This window comes from Chlorocebus sabaeus, chromosome 5 (assembly GCF_047675955.1).
Source record: "Chlorocebus sabaeus isolate Y175 chromosome 5, mChlSab1.0.hap1, whole genome shotgun sequence".
NCBI lineage: Eukaryota > Metazoa > Chordata > Mammalia > Primates > Cercopithecidae > Chlorocebus > Chlorocebus sabaeus.
This window is the reverse complement of record NC_132908.1, coordinates 59,017,876-59,031,461: the sequence shown is the minus strand read 5'-3', so window position 1 is coordinate 59,031,461 and position 13,586 is coordinate 59,017,876. Positions and strand designations below refer to the sequence as shown.

General features: G+C 42.0%; 1 protein-coding gene across 3 annotated transcripts in view; it reads left to right on the top strand.

The window, feature by feature from the left end:
- Window positions 1–3,435: 3,435 nt before the first annotated feature.
- CDH8 (cadherin 8) overlaps window positions 3,436–13,586 on the top strand; it is a 417,595-nt gene continuing 407,444 nt past the window's right edge. For 2 of the 3 annotated variants that reach the window (XM_007993552.3, XM_007993550.3), the window contains exon 1: window positions 3,438–3,836. The gene's annotated coding sequence lies outside the window, so the exon portion shown is untranslated. Of the gene's footprint in view, window positions 3,837–13,586 lie in introns of all 3 variants that reach the window. The other variant, XM_007993547.3, reaches the window with a different exon arrangement.

Here is a 13,586-nt window from a genome sequence, read left to right as displayed (position 1 = left end):
AGGGTCCAATAATTTGCATTTCTAACAAATTCCAGTGAATGTTGAGGCAGAAGCTTGTCCAGGCTTTCAGGTTGAAAACCACTGGCCTAAAGGAATCCTCAGAATTGCTCACATTTGTTTAACGGGAGCACCGTTAAATATCTTCTCATAAGATATTTAAGATATGATATCACTGTTATTATCATATCTTCTCATAAACGTAGTAAGAGAATGGTTTAAAGCAAATTCATAAACAAACAAAACAGCTATCCTAAATTTACTTAAACATTTACAAACTTCTCAAAACTTCTTTCTTAATGTTTTTATTCTTATGACTTATGCTTCAATACTAGAATCCAAAAATAAAATTTATGTTTCCTATGCTTAATGCCAGAGTTGTTATATATTACTTACCCACGCCCCATACCCCAAATAAAGGGCGTGGTTTCAGACATCTTCATCCTAATGAAATACAGGAAAGGGACTCTGCATTTCTGGAAAAATATTGCATGGTAATTTGAGTTGGTCTTTTTCATAAGTCAGATTCTTAAGATTTTATTTTAAATGATAATACCTGGCACATAGATATCACATTACAAGCAATTCAATAAATCTAAAGGTTACCAATAATCATAATATGGTAAATTCATTTTGGTTTTAGTTTAATTTTTAATTCTATATTGGTGAATGAAAACTACAAAACATTGCATTTTAATGCAGCAAATAATAGTTATGTTCCATTCTGTCATTTCCTGCTCCAACCAGAGAAGCTGGACGCTTCCTAACACTCTCTCCTTCTTCTTGAGCTCTGTTTCCTATGAACCATCTGATTCCCCACTCTGCAACTAACTGGCCAGTTGGTTTACTGTCTCCCTTGGTCAAAATTACGACAAAGGTTCCAGTCATAGTGAAAAAATAAAAGTATCTTTCACTACATGGAGTCCCTCTGTATCTCATTCACTCTCTACAGTAGACTCCCCTGCCTGTCACCGAGACCCAGGCTAGAGACATCCTGCCTCATTCTACTTTTTGCATTAGTCAGCCAAGGTTATTCTGAATGCAATCTTCTCTCCCTCCTCCCAACTCCTTCTCCAATTATACTCCTGCCCTATCAGATCATTCCTCACCCTTCCTCCCCTGCAATGCTCCACAACACACGCAATTTCAGTCGCCATTCTAAAAAGCCTGTGTACCACTGTGTTCCTCTTCCCGCTGGAAGGCTGTAACCCTGGAGAGGATGTTGAAAAGAAAACACTTTCTTAAGGGCGTAGACTCTCACCATTGTGACATTGCACTGCATCTTATTAAGAGTAGGTGGAATTGTTAAAGAGATAAATGCCTTGTCTTTCAGCATCCCTGATTATTTTAGAAATATCCTTATAGGGCTCTTTAACATTATCTGAATCCTCTATCACACTGCTTAATCATCCAAACCTCTCTTAAGAATTAGTCAGGAAATTCCTACTGCAAGGCTTTCAGCAGATATTAGCAGGTACAGATAGGGTTACCCTGAATTCCAGAGGACCAAAATTCAGGGAAGATAATGTATATAACTGCTGTAAGAGTAAATACGGACAAGATGAGTTAAAGCAAACTCTTCTTAACCCTAGATACCCAGAGCCATTGGATTCTGGCTCTCTTTAAAAACCATTGGATTCTGACTATCTTTACTTTGTCAGCATAGTTTGTTAAGAAAATGAGATTTGAGGATATTGTCTAACAATCTGGCCTTTTTTTTTTTTTTTGAGATGAGTTTGTTACTTGTGACAATCCCCAGCTTTCAGTAGCATATGACTTTTATTTTAGTTCTCATAGGTGTAAGAAGTTACTACCCCAAGGAAAGGTTCAAATTATTTGGTCAAAGTGAAAATGAATGTCTGAAATTAAGCACAACCCAAAATGTGATCTATTTCTTTGTCCACTTGGGACTGTCTGGTCTAGCAGCAGTTATAATTTGATTGAGCCTTGACTGCTGCTCCTTTTTCCAAGACAGAATTAGCCAATTCCAATACCCTGTAAGCAGACACAGTCTGAGAAGAGAACAAACAGTTACTTAGTGACTGCCTGGGGGGAGAAAAATACCACCTGGTTCTCTTCACCTCTCCCTCTCTGAAATAATCCACTAAGTTTCTTGCCCATGACAGCTCCAAAGTGAAACAAACCGATATTAGAGCTACAGTCAATATTCTTTTTCACATTTCACAGTGGGTTGTTAGATGCAGCACACAAAAAAATGTCCAATTTGCATAAATATCATAAGCATATTGTGCCTATTTTCTCATTCTGTTCACTCTTTCTCATTCATTCGAGTCAGACAGTACAAGCTCTACAGACCGTGCGTCTCGTCCCTTGCACACCTTTCCCCCTTCTGTTCTGGCTCTGTCCCCAGATGGTAAAATCCACCCACAGGCTCACGTCTAGTGCACTCAGGGAAGGGACTAAATCGGGATCTCCTGTGGAGGGGAGGGATTTTTTTTTTTTTTCAGGTAAGAATTAATTTGTCTTATATTTAGCTAATTTTATTAGAAGATGATCACAGTGGCATCGTCTACATGTTAGTCCTAGTGTTGAAAAGAAAAGAAATCTGGACCTCCTGATTTATGATCCCTGTAACCCCAGGGTGGCCATTTCTCAGGATTTGAGCGCAGCCCATCAGAAGACTTGAAGTGGCCACAGACAGGGCAGATTTTGGTGGAGGCAGGAGAGCTGCAAGGATGGTACCTGAGAGGATGTGAGATCAGGGCACATTGAGAAGACCTAGCAATCCTCCCCTATTTCCCAAGCAAGTTCTGCTTTGCCTGCCCTCCTCCCCACAACCAATTACTACGCGCCCCTCCTTGCTGCCCCTCTACTGTCCCTCATCCCATTTTCCCAAAGGAGCGCGAGGACATCAGGAATGTGCTCCATCACAGGACCGCGACACACAGCCTCTAAACCATAGCATCTGAGTTGCAGGTAGGGGTCTCACAATCACCCTATTCTGTACGCAAGAGGCCCTTGGAATAAAGCAGAGGTAAGCTGCCCACGCTCAACCCTTTGCCCTGTCGCGTCCTCTTCCTTCTACCGAAAACAGCTGAGAGTCACTGAGACGCTTTACAAGATAACGCCAGCCCCAGAGCTCAGGTGAGACCTCTAGAGAGAAAGCTCGCGGGTACCTCCTCCGCATGCTGTTATCATCTGCCAGCCCCCTTATCCAGGAGCTCGGCCCTCGGCAGGCTGCCCGCACCGCGCGGAAGGGCGCATCTTCACCCCGTGGCTCTGGCGGCAGAGACGCGCGGGGCGTGCTCGGGAGCGAGGAGAGAAAAGTTGTGCGCCCACTTGGGTAGGGGGAAAGAGAGCGATCGAGCCAGCGCGCGAGAGCGAAGGGGGAAGGCGGGGAGGGGGCGGGGAGGGGGGACTGCTTACATGAATTTCCAAGTGGTAGACCTGCCTCTGCGCTCTGCCCAATGAGATCCGTCAGGGGAGGCACCCGGCTCACTTTTCCACATCACTTCACAGTTACATTTGGCAGGCAGGCGGGCTCGCACGCCGGAGCGCTCAGCCCAGAATTAGCGGATTTATTTGGAATCTCCCTGCCTCTTCCAAGCTCTGCCGCCGCCGCTGCCGGTTTGTGCATAGACGGTAGCGTCAAGCCACCAGCTTCACTTTGGGCTGCGGACACCCAGAGCCCTGCGCGCCCACCCCGCGTCTCCGCACCAAAGCCCTGCAGCTCCGAGAGGCATGAACGGAATCCGGAGGCGCCTTCCTAGCGCGCGAGGACCAGTCGGCGCTCGCCGCCCTCGGGAGCTGACCCCGAGCCCCTCCAGCCATTTGTGAACCAGGAGGCTTGACATTAGCCAGCGCAGGGCCCCACACGAGTAAGTGTTCCCCTAACCCAGCCCCGTTTTTCTCTATGTCCCGACGATCCAGAAGGGACCGTTTCTTATAGGAATTCTCGTGCCCCTTCGGACACCTTGCGCTCCTCCTGCCTCTCAGATGGTGGATTTGGGTTCCTAGCATAGGCTCGGGGCTAAGCTGTGTCTTTCGCGATATCCATGGGTGATACGTACGTTCGCCTCAGGGTTTGGCCTGTTTTTGCAAACTGCTTTGACAACAGATCCTAGAGAGTAGCAAGCTCCAGGCTGTGCCCCTCCAGTTTTCCTGCCGCTTTCCTTCCCTGCGGGTACTTGACTATTTCGCAGCCTCCCAACGCAGGCAGGCGCGGCTGCAGCCGCGCGCCTTCACTGCGGGGTGCGTGCGGTGAATGAGAAGCACCAGCCGCCCGCTGTGCGGAGGGTGCAAGCCAGGGAAAAAAGGAGGTGAGGGGGCCCGAGTGCCCTATGGCTGGTTTTCTGCACCGCCTCATCTCCGAGGCGAGGGAGGGCGACCCCCGCGGCAAGGCTGAGGGCCAAGGCTCAGCTGCGAAAGCCCCAGCGCGAGGCTTTCCCACAAGTGGCAGCTCCAGCTCTGGGAGGCGCGGTGCCCGCTGCAAACTTGCCGGGCTCCGGAGTCGCCCCGCGGCTCTGCCCTCGCCAAGACGCTGCCCATCACCCCTGCAGGACCCCTAGGCAGTGTCTCCCCGGAGCTCGAGATTGCGCGCACGGAGGCCCCTTTAAGCCGGGGACTCCGTAGTCCCTCTCCTAGGGACCGCTGAGCCCAGAGCTGCGCTTTCTGTGATCTGGCCGCTTCTCATCCGAGAACCTTTGGGGGGCTGGTCGCGCCCCTCGCAGGACCGGAGGGAAAAAGGCTCTTGCCTGGGTTCTGCCAGTACGTAACAGGTTCATAAGGAACCTACTCCCGTTCTCCCAGGCTCCAGCCAAGGCTGGGAAACGGTAAAAACGTGCTGCCGCCAACGCTGATGCCAACAGGTATCCACAATTTCCTCCGCTTATTCCTTCCAAACACCAGAGCCTTCCCCCACCCAATCTGGCAGAATCCTCAAAGTTTCCTTGCGGTTGACCCTTCCTCCGCAGGCACGGAGCCGGCGGCATGTCAAGGACTAGCCGTTTGCCTCCACCAGCGGAGAGGGCAGCTGTTTGCTTGGGTTGCTAAATGTAAGAAATCAAACAACATTAATTGTTTATTGTTGCAAACGCACAACATTAGTCCATAATGGAAAATCAGGCTGGCAGCTGCTCACTTCAGCACCAATCAAACGATAGAGCTTATCACCAAGACAGCGGGAGGGAGGAAAGGTCCTTTCAACTTTACCACCCTTTCCTGAAGATTCCACAAGAGTTTCCTCCTTAGGAGGCATGATTCGACAATCCCTTAGCGCGCCCGAGCTGCTAATCAGATCAGCTGCTTTCTTTCACCCGGCGTCATGGTATTCGGGCGCTGACAATGGGAACGAGGGGACGCTAGGGAAGGTAAGCGAGAGTACTGGCCTCTCGCATCCGGCACCATTGCAAAGCAGATCCGAGGGATGAGCGTTGGCTTTTGAAGCGCCTGTCCTCTTTACAACACTCCTGACAGCCATCTCAATGGTTAAAAACCCTTCTTGGGCTGTCACCTCCGGCTTCATTATAGGAGCTTTTCAACTGGAAAACTCTATGTGGGAAAGATGTTTATGTAAGATTCGAAAGTGGGATTTTCCATCCATTCAGCCTCGCTGCTGCACCTCACTGCGTGCAAAGTGAGCCCTGTCGTTCATGCTAAATACCACTAAAATCCCTGCCTAGATACTGCTTTGCATCAGCTGTGTCCAGTGTTGCAGGGATTTCTTCGTGCGTGTGTGTGTGTGTGTGTGTGTGTGTGTTTGAGAGACAGAGAAAGATGAGGTGGGGGCTGGGAGTGGGATTCTTCTACGGAGAGAAGTGATACCTTTGAAGGATGTTCTCTTAGGGTTACATTCTTTTTCCCTTAAAGGGAATTCTCCATAATCATCATGTCCGGACATGTTTTTCCACTTCCCCGAGCTCTGTGGCTGGAATACATTCTAGAGCTATCCCCCTTATTAAATAATGATTCTGATAATAGTATTCTGTAATTCTGCTTTAGCAGATTTGAAGCTCGCTGTCACATAGTCATTTCATGCTGGAGCAGTCGCAGTATTTTAAATCACCTTTTTTTTTTTTTTTCCCCCTGGACTCTGAAGAAGGCAAGGAGTTGAGGAAAATCCCTCTGAAAATAGAGAGGGGAGTCTTCCCAGCCACTCTGGGGACTGCTTCATTCAGAGACCTTCAGTGGCAGTTCACCTTCCTCATTCTGATCCCCACACTCCCCTAGTGAATGTCAAGTTATCCCCTGACCATCACAAACAGGCCAAATGTTTTAGAGGCACTGGATAATGTGCTCTGAAATTTGTGCTGTAATGCTGTCATTCGAACTTTTTAATCTACTTGCCCTGCAAATTGGATCTTACATTGCTAATTATTATTACTATTAGAAATCAGTGCTTCTGCTTTACAATTTACAGTCTCTTAAAACATTCAAGATGGGTAAATCTCTACATTCAAGACTCTGTAACATTTCTTGGCTGCACTTCTGGTGTGTAGGATGCATTTCTTGAGTTCTTGAAGCTTCATGAATTTAGCTAAAAGAATAGAAAATTTGATAGCAGCCCTCACTAGAATAGCAGTTCCATTTGCCTGCTGTACACATATCAACTCTGAAGGGAAGGAATTCCTTACCCTGGAAAACAACTTTATTTGGGTATTATGTAGAACTGTGGTCAGCACAGTATTCATTTTTAGCAACCCCTCAATTAGCACTGAACACAATTTAAGTAGCCAATGGCAGCGTGATCAATGTAAAACAAAACAAACAAACAGCCCATGAAACATGCTCAGCCGGATGGAGGAGACCACTTGAGAAGGCATTTGTAAAGATTGATGTGAATGTACTCAAAGGTCTGATACTGCTTGTTAGTCAGGAGGAACAGATTGTTGGAACAAAGCAAAGAAACTCCAAAGAATGAGAATGTACTGATTCTATTCAAGAAATTGTACCTCTGGGCTTTGCTTTCCAGGTTCCTTTCATTGTTTATTGGTGGGGAAAAAGAACATGCACATATTAAAAAGTTGAAATCCACACTTCAACAGCTGTTCAGAAAACCTTATCGATGTGGGTAAATTAATGCTTTAAAGAAAAAAATGACAATCTTTGTTATTTTTCTACTCAAGGTGGCACACCTCACAGCTTTATCAACATTCCAATTTGAGCAGATTTTCCATGCAAAACCAAAGGCTTTCAATGGGTAAGGTGACATTCAATTTGTATTTCCAACCACACTTTTCTGGTCCATTAGCAAACTTTCGTGTCTGGCAAATCAAGGGACAAGCATAATCGGAGAAGCCTTTCTATTATAGGTGCAATTTAAGGTCTGAAGACTTCTTTTTGAAAATATTCTGCTCAGTGGTGTGCTGATACTGATTTCAGTCATTTTATATTTGTTACAAAGTTATTCAGTGCAGCTGGTGGAGAAAAACAGTTTTCTTTTTGTTTTCAGCACTATTGGCATTCACAGAGGAAATGGTCTAACTTAGCTTTTTAATTCAGAAAAAAAATGTCCTAACTTTGGTGTGTTATACACCTCTCAGGGTGGGAGCGGAGGTAGATAAACCAATGATAATTCTTGTTGCTCTGTATTACGTACACACACACACACACATGCACGCAAATAACACACACACATATATACAGCTTGCCTCTTGAAAATGTGCCCAGATAACTAACTTATTTACTGGCTCAAGTCTGAGATTTTTATCATGTTCCCTTTGCCACTTCATCTGCCTTAGATTCTTTGATTTGCCTTTCTGGCTACTCTGATTTGTATATTGATCAGTCTCCCCAAAAATGTTATCTGTGGTGCTCAGAATTTCCCTCCAGCATCCAATACATTTTTATTTATGAAACAGAACAATTTTTTTGATGGAAAAAGGCCATCATCCGATTTAGCAGGGCTTAATTAACCAAAGGGCTATTAGTGCTTTCTCATTTCATTCTTACAGAAAGTTGCGATGCTAATCTATTTCTGCTGAACTGTTGGTTCCTCTCTCTGGAACCTGCTTTAGATGTAACCATGAAGAGAAAATTAGTTGAACCTGGCAACTTCAAAAGGTCAGAAAAGAAATAAGTTCAAGGGATGCCATTTAGCTTCTTCTACCATATGTTGCGGCTAACTAAATCTCTGTTGCTTCTTCATGGCAAAGCACCGGGGCCAATACTGTTTCTTTTTCTTATCAAGTTTTAAGCTTTATTTCCTGGGTTTTAAATGTCACGTGCTATTCCCTATCATAAACAATATCCATCCTCTTGCTTAGATGACTTCGTGTGTGTGTGTGTGTGTGTGTGTGTGTGTGTGTGTGTGTAAGTTCTCTAAGGAGGTAGAGGTATATAGATGTGATTTTCTTATCTCTTTGGAAAGTATCATAAATGAATAACATTTATATTTAGAGACTTCAAACAATTTTCTTTCTCTGCCTCCACTGCCAAAGACAATTGCAAATGCTAGAACGATGGATGGTTCAGGGCTAAGCACAGTTAGTGCTCAGTAAACATTTATTTAATGCAATAACAAATCAGCAAAGATTATACCCTGCACCCTATACTAGTATATTTTCATTAAAAGAAAGAGATACAGTCATATCCAAAGTTCAATATTATGACTTATCTACCACAATTTTCTCTACAGAAATTTCATAAGTCCTCCTAAGTCTATTTTTAGTCATAGCTTTCCTCATTTTTAAAAATCAATTTTACTCATGTTCCACAAAGCATATTTTTGTTCCCTCACAATCATCTTTTAAATGATATGGGAATATAAAAAATGACATAATTCAGCTTTGTAAAAATGAGAATGCCTCCAAGACTAGACTTGCATCAAAGAATGCTATTAAACTATATTTGATGCAAAGTTCTATTTTATTGGCAAAAAAATGCACTAATTATGGAGTGGCTGCATGGCTGACTCAATGTCTGTGCATTGTTGAGAACGTATAACAAATAATTGAGGATTAATTTACTTCCTCTCTCGTTCCTGCCCTCCCTTCTTTTTCTTTAGTATATTTTTGTATTTGAATTGAACAGTTTGCCTTACCCTTATGTGAATTGCAACTATGGGTGTTTTCAAAGACAATTCCATACTCTTCTGTATTAATCAACAGAATACCTGATCCTCACATAAACACACAGGGAAAAATAGTGTGCCGTGATAAGGTACTTTTGTGGATGTGTTTATTGATATTTTAGGCATATTGAAGATATTACAAAGGAATATTAAATGGAATCCTCTTAATCTTTTTTATGTACATCAAGTGAAAATATTACAGTATATTTATGTTTCATTTGCAGTCAGAACAATATTTTCCATGCCTTTTTTCTCTCTTGATAGATTAATGAATAAAATATGATTATTTGATTCTAGATATGACACAAATAATATAAAATAAGTAGATGGAGGAATGGTATAAATATCACAAGGGAATTATTTCCTTTTTATGTAAGAAGATTCATCTCCAAAATTTGATTTAAGAAGTACAAAGGCACATTTTCTTCTTTATTAGTCTCGTGCTGGTTGAGCTTTGTAAACAGAATTTACATTTGTGTCTAACTATTCCCATCTTCAATGTGCGGATGCTCAGAAAAATGAAAAAAAAACCCAATTAATTCATACTTATTTTTATCAGAGAGGTAAAACACATCTTTTCTTGCCTTTGAGTGTCGCTAAACTATAGTAGCTGAAGATTGTATACGTATTTTGGAATCTGCATAAACAACTCCCTTAATTTTCATAAATTATACATTCTGGGTCATAACTCAATAGTATTTTTTGTCAAAAAATTGCTTGCTATCTATCTGTCTACTTATCCATCACCTGTGTCCGTAGTTCACGTTAAGTGTCAGTGAGTGGTTATTAAGTGATAACGTTTTAGAAACATCAAAGAGTGACAGTAAGGTACACTTGTAAGCATGGTTACTACACAGTGTAATCTAATTGGCAGAATCTGGATGACTTATACTGGGATCGTTGACGGCATTTTAATTTCAGTATAAGAGACTCTGAAGCCCCCGTTATGTGATATAAGTGATTTTCACCATTTTCACATTTCTTAAGTGAGAAGAGAAATCTAATTTCCATCATCGGTAGTGCTAAAGTTTCTTGAAATAAACAGAAAAAGTTAGTTGCAATCTCTGATAAACATTATCTTCTCTGAGCTCCCTTCTAAGTAGTATATAACTATCTATCACCTTGGCTTCATCCTGGAATTAGTAGAGACTTTCCACTTGTGCTGTCCTCACAAGAATGCAGATGATTATGAAGTGCAATGGAATTTATCTTGTAAGAGAGATGTACCAGGCAATGTTTTTTAATGAGCAGCTACACTTTGATTGAAAGAGAATAGCTCACTCATGAACAGGTAGTGCTTGCACTCTACCCTGTCAGCCAAAAATAGTGATGGACAACGTCATGTCTTCTATGGGAAGGAAAGATGTGGTTGGTTCTGGACAGTAAAATTTCAGCCCTCTGAGGCTTAATAAAACTACTTGAAGTCATTGCTTTAATTGTATGTTAGTTGTGGAGAGGGAAAGCTATTTCTAAAATGCTATTTTATTTATACCCACCCTGGTTCATGCTATTTTTGTTTTACAAATCGAGAGTTGAAAAAAGTTATTTTACTTATTACCTGTCTGCATAGAACATTGGAATTTTCCCCGCTGAAGTATATACACAGCATGAGATTGCAATAAAATAATTTTTAAAAATCAGTAAATATTTTTGGTTAAGCACTTGAAACATTCAATAAATAGTTACTATAATTGCTACATTGACAAAGAGTTTAAATTACCTTATTTATTTCTTCCTTAATCTTTCAAAGTAGGTAGTATTAAACACAGAGCATCAGTTTATTCACCTGCCACAAATAAAATAAACGTGCCCAGGTGACTTATTTCATGAATAATAGAGCTGTGATTCAAACCTCTTCTATCTGACTCTAGAGTCAATGCTCTAAACAGTTATCTCATGGGGCTTTCCACAGTTCGACTGAATTACAGGTTGATAAGAATAAGGTTGATTCTGATTGATTGCTATGATTTAAAGGACCTGCACAAAATGTTGTAACTCAGTAGGTCTCTGGCTATTAAATTCTGAACATGTGATTTAAAGATTGCAAAGGATATGACTTTTAAATAAAGAAGGAGGGATTTAGATTAGACTTGAGAAATGACTTTCTGACACCACTGTGTCTGTAATTGTCAAGAGAGTTGTGGGACTGATATTCAGTTTTTTTAGGATGATCTTGATACTGGTATGCCTTTAAAAAACCCAACAGAAGAAAATTATTCTTTTTTTTTTTTTTTGAGACAGAATCTCGCTCTGTCACCCTTGCTGGAGTGCAGTGGTGCGATCTCAGCTCACTGCAAGCTTCGTCTCCCGGGTTCATGCCATTCTCCTGCCTCAGTCTCCCAAGTAGCTGGGACTACAGGCGCCCGCCACCACGCCCAGCTAATTTTTTGTATTTTTAGTAGAGACGGGGTTTCACCGTGTTAGCCAGGATAGTCTCGATCTCCTGACCTCGTGATCCGCCTGCCTCGGCCTCCCTAAGTGCTGGGATTACAGGCATGAGCCACCATGGCTGGCCAGAAAATTATTCTTAATATCTTAACTAAGCTGATGATTCCAAGAAAGTTTTCTAAGTAAAGGTCTGGTTCTACAACACTAGAGAAGAGATCTTATTTTGACTTTATTGTCTTTGTCACTGGCTTAGTCACCTCATCCTGAAATTTCTATAACAGAAACATTTCTATGTGAAGAACAAACTTGTGACTCTACATTGGGAAAGAAGGAGAAGGACAGGCATTTATTTATTGATGTTCCCAAAGGAAACCAACAATTATAGAACTTAAAGAAAACAAAAACTTCAGGTAGAGAAGAGTAGCATGGCAATAACAGAGCAAAAAGTGGATTTGAGGCCCATCGCAGTGGCTCATGCCTGTAATCCCAACACTTTGAGAGGCTGAGGCAGGTGAATCACCTGAGTTCAGGAGTTCAAGACCAGCCTGGCCAACATGGTGAAACCCCATCTTTATTAAAAATACAAAAAAAAAAAAAATTAGCTGGGCATTGTGGTGGGCGCCTATAATCCCAGCTACTCGGGAGGCTGAGGCAGGAGAAGTGCTTGAACGCGGGAGGTGGAGGTTTCAGTGAGCCAAGATAGCGCCATTGCACTCTAGCCTGGGCAACAAGAGTGAAACTCCAACTCACAAAAAAAAAAAAAAAAAAAAAAGGATTTGACAGATATTATTCTGGATGGTAAAACAAGCAAACAATATGCTTTTGGACAGATTGACATCTGGATAAATACGTGGTCTGATGCCAAAGAAAGACGACCAGAAGGGTTGTGGCTGAGTGAAGGATACACAAAATAATATGTGCATGTGCATGGGTGTGTGCGTGTGTGTGTGTGTACATAAACAATTTCAGAATATGTTTCTGCCAAGAGAATCTGGTTAGAAAATTCTGAAGGCTTTAGGAAAGGTGATCTTCTTGTATTATTTATATTTGAATACATGCAACTATATTTCCTCTCTAAAATCCAAAGGATTTTTCTACCTGCTCAGTCCCAGTCAGCCAGGGCTTGGCGTGAATTGCTCCGGGTCACACACTGAATCGCCATCTCCTGCTTTCATGAAATACCACTTTGAATTCAATGTGCATTTACCTGTTTCGAAGCAGGCTGCTAATGGCTCTAAATTCAAGGTCAGAAACATTTTTAATAGAAACTCACTGGTCCTCGGTGTCATTTTTGCTTTCATGAAATATTGTGGCTGCTAAGCCTAGTGGATAATAAAAGCATAGTTTCCTGTCAACCACAATAATCTGCTGGATTGAATCCTGAAGTGTCTGTAAAAGGCTGTTTTTGTTTTAGACTTCACCGATCAGCGTGTGCTTCATCATTTTGAACTTTAATCCACATTATTTACAAAGTGGATGGTGTAATATGTTTTTGCATAATGACTTATATATCTGTGAATTGACTGAGTTCACTTTAAAATCATGTTGGAATCAGCAGAGTGAAATTCAGGCTGTAATTAGAATTATCTCTGAAATATAAGTATGAATGAGAAGTCAGATTATATGTATTTTACCCAGGAAAAGATATCATCATATCGGGGAATTCTAAAGACTTTCTTATATGTAAGAATTCCAGAGAAACTATAAAATCTCTTCATCTCACTATCTGGGTGTAAATCAATGCAACAGCATTATAATAAAGTAGATTGCTTGGTCAGACACACATACTGTGGTTGGAAAATGTAAAAATAAATTGATTTTTTTACCCCAGCTTTACAACCTTGCTCAATTTCTTTTTCCTTGCATAAAGTTAAGCAGTTTGTGTATGCAGCTGCTATTCACAATATTTATTAATACTGATAACACGGATATAAGACTCAGTTGCATCTCATAAGTTTCTACAAAGCCATTCTCTGATGTTCCAAGAGGACAATGTTAGTCTGCCCATGGCAGAGGTACAAACATACAAATAGTGTGGTTCCAAGTGTCACAGCAGAGTCCCATTTCTCTCGAATTAGCAGGATCGTCTTGAAGACTAAGTGCCAGCACTCCCTGATAGCATACATGTGCCTGTGAACACACCAGTTAGCTCAGCAATTTTCCCAGTGCC